Source organism: Triticum urartu, chromosome 2A, assembly GCF_056163025.1.
Source record: "Triticum urartu cultivar PI428250 chromosome 2A, HENAU_Tu73, whole genome shotgun sequence".
NCBI classification, from domain to species: Eukaryota; Viridiplantae; Streptophyta; class Magnoliopsida; order Poales; family Poaceae; genus Triticum; species Triticum urartu.
Genome location: NC_141874.1, coordinates 343962274 through 343970679, shown reverse-complemented (window position 1 = coordinate 343970679; position 8406 = coordinate 343962274). Strand labels below are relative to the sequence as shown.

Here is an 8406-nt window from a genome sequence, read left to right as displayed (position 1 = left end):
CGCCAAGACCGGGACCGGGGTTGGCCTCCCGTGCCCGCCGCCGCGCTTCCTCTTGGCCGGCCTCCCGGCCCCGGCCGGGTCCGCCGTGCGCTTCGAGGCCCGGGGTCGCGACGCGACGCTGTCTTTCCCATGCGGGTGGCTCGGCGCCGCCCCATGCGAGGACCCGGCTCCGCCCGCGGCGCCGCCTCCCCCGCCCAATGCCACTACACCGACAACTGGCGTCAGCACTGACCGTTCCATGCCGCGGTCAGCAATTCAAGACACATGAAGAAAAACAAGAGACTTACCCGCGTGACGCATAGCACCGGCATCGGACTCGGCCTCCTCCTCCCCGCCATGAGCCGCGGGCTCCTCTGGCGCCACCAACGCCACCTGCAGCGGGGCCCGGGCATAAGGATGACGAATCACGTTCAGAAGTACCCCCCGCGTCGCGTCAGGATGGATGAGAAGGTGCGCGGCACTCACCTGCGACACCGGGTTCGACTGGTTGTACGGCGCCTTGCCGAACCGCCAGTCCTCCCCAAGGTTGGCTTTGGAGATGTCATTCACGCTGCGCGCAATCTGCTCCGCGGACAGCCACGTCGACCCCATGCAGTTGGGGTCTTGAAGGCTGACCATTTCGCCGATGAGGCAGGAGCGCCCCTGAAGTGAAAGGACCCGGCGCAGGATGAACGCGGCGAAGAGGTCGGTGCCGGTGAGCCCCTCCTGCGTCCTCATCATCGTCACCCGCTCGCAGAGATTGACGATCTCCTGCGACGGGCGCCTGGGCGAGTAGCCCCAGTTCGTCTTCGCCCGCGGCAGTGCGATGGTGAAGGCCGGAAGGTTGATGCGATCCGCACAAAGGTTGCGGACATAGAAGATGGAGTTCTGCCACTTCTTGGCAGAATCCTCCAGCGGGATCTTGGGGAAATCAGCCCCCGACCGCTTCGAGATGACGGCGGCGCCGCAATCGGCGAACTCCCCGGCCGACGGGCCTTGCTGCTTCAAGGAGAAGAAGCGCGCCCAGAGGTCGATCGTAGGCTCGACCCCCAGGTACCCCTCGCAGAGGGTGACGAAGCCGGAGAGCTGGACGATGGTGCCGGCGCCAAGATGATGCAGCTAGAGCCCAAAGAACTCCAGGAATGCATGGAAGAAGGTGCTCGCCGGCAGTCCGAACCCGCGCTCGAAGTGCGTGAGGAAGACCACGCGCTCCTGCCCCTCGGGCCGAGGCCTCCGCTCGCCGCGCGGCAGGCGGACGCCGACGCCCGTCTCCCGCGGCAGGCGCCGCGTCACCCGGAGTTGGGTGATGTCCTCGGAGGTGACATTCGAACACATCCAGGAGCCCGATGGCAGCGACATGATCAAAGGAAGAAGAAGGAAGATGGACGGTGAAGATGTTCTGCTCGGAGCAGCGGGCGCCGTAGTGCGTCAGTTGCAAATAGTGGAGCGAGAGCAAAGGGACAGGAGGGCACGAGCGAGAATAATGTCCGCCACCCCCCTGCCCCCCGATTTATAACCCTCAGTTTGAATATGGGGAAGTGGGGAAATGGGATCGTCTGCACGCGCTCGTTCCACTACCCCGCAATAAGTGCGCACGTACACGCACAGTAACTGCCTGGGGAAGAGCAACCGGCCCCGGGATGCCGCAATAAATCCGCGCGCTTGGGTCAAGGGCGCGCGGCGGTGGGCCCCAGCCTGTCGCTCGGTCCCGTCACGCGCGTGGCCTGTCAGGCCCCTCCGACTTCCGGGCACCACGTGGCGCCCATGCAAAGCCCGAGGGATTGCCCCAAGATTCGGCGGACTTCTCGGTCCCCGCCATGGCCGGGATGCCACGATCTGGTTTCCGAGAAACCGGCACACGGTGGGTGTTGCCGGACCCGGCGCTCGTAGAATCCACCTTGCGTAAGGGGGAAACTGCGAAGGCCCACTCATCCGAAGACGGTGGACCTTCACAGCTTTGGGGACTATTATCGGGGGAATGGACCCCGGGTAGGCAACGGAACCCGGATCCTCTTCAAAAAACAAAGGGGTTGGCACCGCCCCTCAATACCAGCATAGGCTTGGCCGGGTTGCTCGACCCGGCCAAGCCCCGCAAGCCGGCCCCAACAACTAGCGCAAGACAGCCGAACCCGGCATGGCCAAAGCCTCCTCGACAAGCCAGCGCCACCCGTGGCGTGCTATGCAATCCAGCCACGGGTCAACTCCCATCCCATCCAGGCCATATGATGGGGACTAGACTTCAATCAACGGTGACCGAGGCAACAGTGCCCCGCCCATGCCTCTGGTCAGCAGGAACGTGGCAACAGTGCCCCTCACCTACCCGCTGACCAGGGCCGGCGTGGCTACTGTGCCCCCGTCTTCACCGCTGACGACAGCAAGCGGAAACCTGACGGAGAGCACTGTACGCGACTCAACTCAGCCTCGCCCTATCGATCGACAAGACGGCGCACAGTCCCCCTAGGCATGCGGGGCCTGCACCTAGGGGAACCCGGCAAACCACAAGCCCTCAGCGGGACCCAGCCCGGGTCCCCGGACACCGACAATACGGACCCACCGACTTGTAACATTACCATTGTACCCCCGGGGGGTTGGACTATAAAACCCCCGGGAGCCCACGAGCAAGCGAGAGAGCAGGCGGGAGAGCAAGAGAGAGGGCAAGTAGAAAACACATACGAGAGAAAAGCAAGTAAGCATAGGACTAGCCACAAAATAGCAACACCGGAGAGAAGGAGTAGCCGAAGCCTTGGCCAGCTTCCTTCCTCCCCGTACAGCTCCAGGAGCAACATTGTACTATCGATCAACCAACTACACTCGGCAGGACTAGGGGTATTATCTCTTTGGAGAGCCCTGAACCTAGGTATGTCCGGCGTCCCGCGCCCGCTCATGCCAACCTCGCCTCTGGGGTCCACCAGCGCCCTCGAGCCTCCTCCTCTCTATAACCATCCCTTGGCATCTGTCGTGCGCCCACCATGACAGGGATCAAGAACAGAGTTACAAGTGATGATTTCAGGACTTTGAAGCCACCATAAGGAGTGCATGAAGCCTTGGACGAAATATACAAGATGCCACTTCATAAATTTCATCTAGAGGCTATTCTAGGTGCTGCGTCACCTTATTATTGGGCCAGGCCCATGTATATTCGAAATACTTAAGTATAGGCTATTTTTAGAGTCCGAATGTGTGGGGAAACAAGAGTTAAGGTTGGCTTCGGACCCCTCCTCCAAGGTTCACGAAATCCCCCCCCCCTCTTCCTCCATATATACAGCCCTTAGGGCATCATTTAGACTTTGGGTTATATTTAGATTAAAGTTCGCCATAGCTGCAACTTCGCGTACTTCGTTTGTGTTCAATGACCAGACAAAGGCGTCACAGAACCCCACCTTGATCAATAAAGCTTTCATCTTATATTCGCAATATCCAGATTGCAATCTTAGTTTCTTGCTTGTTCTTCATTTGCCTATAGGAAACAGACCTTCGTGGTCAGGTTGATCGTGCTCCGGCGTGGTCACTAACCTCTTGGAGTTGGTTTAGCGATTGCTAATGTGTGACGTCCTCGCACGTTCGTAGTCGGATCGTCAAAGTCGACTTCCTCCAAAACGATAGTCACCATCTCATCGAAAGACGGGACACCTTTGCCTCTATCAAGTGGTATCAGATTTCCAGGTTGCTCGATGAGATTTTACAGTTTTTCATAGTTTAGATCGAGTCTATTCTTCATACCTATAGTCCACGAAAAAGCCAAAAAAATTAGGGTTAGTTCATCCTATCTGAACCAATCTGAGCCTTTGCATAATCTTTTCTGTATTTGCTTTGTTGAATTTGCGGTTGCATCGTCGTGTCAAGTTGCTGGTCTTAGAGTCTAGTCTTTTAGAGTTTCGAGTTCTGGTCATAAGTTGTCACACCGCCGCAGGACCATCATCATCGCCACTGCCATCTACCACCACTGCTTATCCACCACCGATTTCTCTCCATATACCATCACCAATCCGTATCCATATACCACCACCAATCCATATCCATATACCACCACCAATCCGTATCCATATACAACCACCGCTGCCATATCCTACCACCATATATCCACCACCAATCCGAGTTCCTTTCATATTAGGTTTGTTTTCGAGATCCATCTAATTTCCGTTTCGTGTTTCCTTGCCTGAGTAGGTTTCGGAAAAAAGGTCTGGAGACCCCCGGGCAGTTTTTAGGCTAAAATTTTCACACGCAAAATTATATTTTCCCTATCCTATTTTTAGGCTTTTCTGAGTCTTTTGAGCCACGTGCCATCATAGTGAATTTTTGTCGCACTTTTTCATCGTCGCTGCCATGATTTCCAAAAAAAGTCAAAAAAAATTCGTGCCCATCCTATCAGTTTGACGAGGGAAGAGTTTTGAGACACTCGCCATTATAGTGACTTTTCACAAAAAAAGGGGATCACAAAAAAAGGAGCGCAAAAAAAGAGGAGCGCAAAAAAAACAGAGCAAAAAAAATTTGCAGAGTGTGCTTTTCCCTTGTTTACGTGCAACGCCGTGATTTTGTTAGTGTTTTAGGCTCGCGTCTCTAGCACGGTCTAGCCTAGGACCAGCACAGTACCGTCATTGAGCGTTTATTCAACTTTGCATATCTGAATTGATTATTGCTGACCCTTTTTGCTACCATATTATAAGCCTTCCCTGCTCCACATACATCTATGTCGTGCGTTTGACTCTCCCTGGTAATCGCTCTATCCAAGATTTGAGAGTTTTGACTACAACGGTTGCTGATCACCACCTGCTGCTTGGTAAGAACTGGTAAGAATTTGAGATTCCCTTGACGGATTTGTGATTGTCCACCACACCATCACCACCACTTCCTAGTAGTTTGTAGGATCATATTCTTGTGTGTTTCTATTGCTGCTAACCATGGCAGGATCACAAGCCGACGAGACTGACTGGGAGAATATGAAAAACAAAGAGTTACATGATAAGTTTCAGCAAATGATGAGTGGACAGGTGGAAGATGTGCTAAATAGATTTGAAGAGGCCATAGAGAAGATAGATGGCATTGAGAAGGCGTTCGAAACAAAGCTCGATAACAAGTTTAATGAATTGCTCGCGCGTCCTCCACCGCCCGCTGCACCTGTCGCACCTCTACAACAACAACAACAACATCGTCTTCCAAATCAAGTGGGACGAGCACAGCACGTTCCCATTGAGCCTGGTCAAACTTCTGGTGCTACTGTACCTACTGTTGGTGCTTCTATAGCTCCTGCTGCTACTGCAGAGGTGGAGGACCATTACGAGGATGAGGTTGATCAAAATCAGAACTACGTACAACCACCAGCACCACCACCAGGTCGTCCTCATGCATATCATCGCAATGGTAGGGCTGCACCACAACCTGAGGTATGAGATCATGGCCATCTTCCTAAACTAAAATTGAATATTCCACCATTTGAGGGTAGATATGTTCCTGATATATATCACTTGGGAGTTAGAAACTAAACAACGTTTGACATGTTTACAATATCCTGAGGAGAGACGTGTTCCTGCTGCTGTTTGTGCTTTCACTAGTTTTGCATGTGTCTGGTGGTCTGAACATTGTAGATTATATCCCATTCCATCTACTTGGGCTGCTTTGAAAGCTGCTATGCGTACTCGTTGGGTTCCACCTTATTATCAATGTGAATTACTTCAAAAATTGAACTTGCTCCAAGGTTCATCTTTCTTGTCCAAACTAGGCGCTTCATTTGTAAGCAAAACAAATGTATCCAATTTAGGCAGCATCATATTCTCATGGGCAATAGAATCGTTACCAAGAAACGAAAGTACCTGATAATTCAATTGGTGTGCACGAGCTCTAGTAATTGGTCCAGTATGTATAGCAACGCGGGCTGTGGGTGTAACAATGGTATTGATGAGGAGAATGAAGCTATGCTTACATGTTTTATGGGTGGATTAAATAGAGATTCAGACCATTCTAGAGTATAAGGAGTATACTAATATCACTCGTTTATTCCATCTTGCTTGTAAAGCTGAACGTGAAGTGCAGGATCGACAGGCATTGGCACGAACTAACTTTTCTGCAGGTCGACCTTCATCATGGACACCACGTGCATCCTCTACTTCAACTGGACCAGCACCTCCAGCCGTGATGCAAGAAAGCAGGCACAACCACCACTATCTGCCAAGAGCACACCTGCTGGGCCTGCGCAGAGCTCTTCTTCTTCCATGGCATCAACAGGGCACACAAGTGATATTATTTGTCATTGTTGCAGGAAAGAGGACATTTTGCGAGAGAATGCAAATCTCAGCGTGTGATGATTGTTACTGAGGATGGTGGGTATGATTCTGCTAGTGACTATGATGAGGAGACTTTGGCTCTTATTACACATGAAGCACACGGTGGAGATGATTCTGATCATGAGACGCATTACATGGCTCCTGAAGATGCTGACAGGGATGAATGTTTAGTTGCTCAATGTGTTTTGAGTGTGCAGGTTACACAAGGCTGAGCAAAATCAGAGGCATTATTTGTTCCATACAAAGGGAGTTGTGAAGGAACATTCTGTTCACGTCATCATATATGGAGGGACCTCCAATAACTTGGCTAGCATGGAGATGGTGGAGAAGCTATCTCTCACCACCAGACCACATCCACATCCTTACTACATCCAATGGTTCAACAATAGCGGCAAGGTTAAGCTAACATGTATTGTTCGTGTGCATTTTAGTATCTCTACATATGCTGATTATGTTGATTGTGATGTGGTACCTATGCAAGCATGTTCCTTATTACTTGGTAGACCATGGCAATTTGATAAAAATTCTGTACACCAGTATACTCTTGTTCATAAGGATAAAAATATTACTTTGCTTCCTATGACTCCTGATTCCATTTTGAAAGATGATATTAATCTTTCCCTAATAATAAAGCACCGATTGACTCCGTGGGTTCACCGTCAAAATACGCTTCTTTTCGTGAATTTACGCTTTCAGTTTATAAATATAAAATATATATGCAAGGTGGTACTAATTGGTTACTCCCTAATTTTTGTCGGTCTTCATTCCGTCCGTCCGTCTCAAACAAAATTCCCCGCATGGGCCGCACATAGCTTATTTTATGCATCCCCGCATGGGCCAAGGTGGGCCTGGCCGGATATTTTGGCAAAAAAGACATTTACTTGCGTCAGGAATTGAACTCACAATCTCTCAAACCATACCATACACACCTACCAACTAAGCAATATCAGCTCATGTGTACTCAAGACGTTTACTTTTCTTATTCAATAGTACCACCTCGCCCCCTTACAACAGAAAGCACCAACATATATACGTCTTAGAGTTACACTTTATCAACCAGCTCGATAAGTCGGTTAAGGAAGGAAGGAAAATGAGTCCAGGGAAGGAAAGATATATACGTCCATACTATGTGGGCTAATTAAAAGGAAACGGAGAAAGAAGGAAGGAAGAAAATTAGTGGGCAATGAGTCCTGGGAAGGAAAGAAATATGGTGGGACAATTAAAATAGGAAGGAAGGAATATCTATACTACGTGGGCGCTAATTATACTGGAAGAAAGGAAAAGAATGATACGGTGCGTCCTATGTGGACTAATGGGAAATTAATGAGATTCATAATTCCATGCTTGCTGCATAAATTTAAAAGAGGGCGTTTAAGAAAAAAAGTATTAAAGGAGATTAGGTGAAATTGCTAATTGGTGATTGTTCAAGAAAAAGACAAGAAACCCCCTAATTAAAGGAGAGTTTTTCTAAGGCACATGAGTGTATTTGTGTGGAGGGCCTTCCTGTAATTGGCGTGGAGGGCAGCCGCTATCCGGCCCTGCTTGGATCCTAACCAAATACAATGAAGAATGACTCTTTTGTACTCTTATCAGTTTCCTCCTTGGTGTGTGCATGTGTGTTGCTGTGCAAAGCTCAATCGCATTAAGTTTCCTATAGCTAGGTACACGAGCTAGGTTCTGCATATACCAGCTTGATCTGCATGCAAATCTTATAGGAAAGCAAGACTGGATCGATTATTCCTAGAACTGTGTACATGTGTAAACTTGGGCAAAACTGAACACAACATAGTTTCATGTACCTTGGTTTGTTGGTTCTGCATGTCAATGTTGATGATCTCAAACAACTACTTGGTTCTGATTGTTGATGTTATAGGATGGATGTGTGCACAATGAGAGAGCATCATGGAGATAGCAGAAACTAAAGGCCTAATTTGCCTCCACACATGGTTTTGTCTTGTCCAATTTCACAGCTTGGCTGGTTAGTAACTTACTATTTTACTAGTCATGGAACAAACTGTGTATAGGTCTAGGTCAAGACAAGGTGGATGATTCATCTACCTAAATTGGGTAGGGTCCATCAACAACACGAGACTGCTCGATGAAAGAATATTTCACACTTGCGCCTTAGAAAATCAAGCCATGAAAATAC

General features: G+C 49.8%; 1 pseudogene; it reads right to left on the bottom strand.

Annotated features, from left to right (window-relative positions):
- Window positions 1–255: 255 nt before the first annotated feature.
- On the bottom strand, window positions 256–1338 carry LOC147985044 (uncharacterized; annotated as a pseudogene).
- Window positions 1339–8406: the final 7068 nt, after the last annotated feature.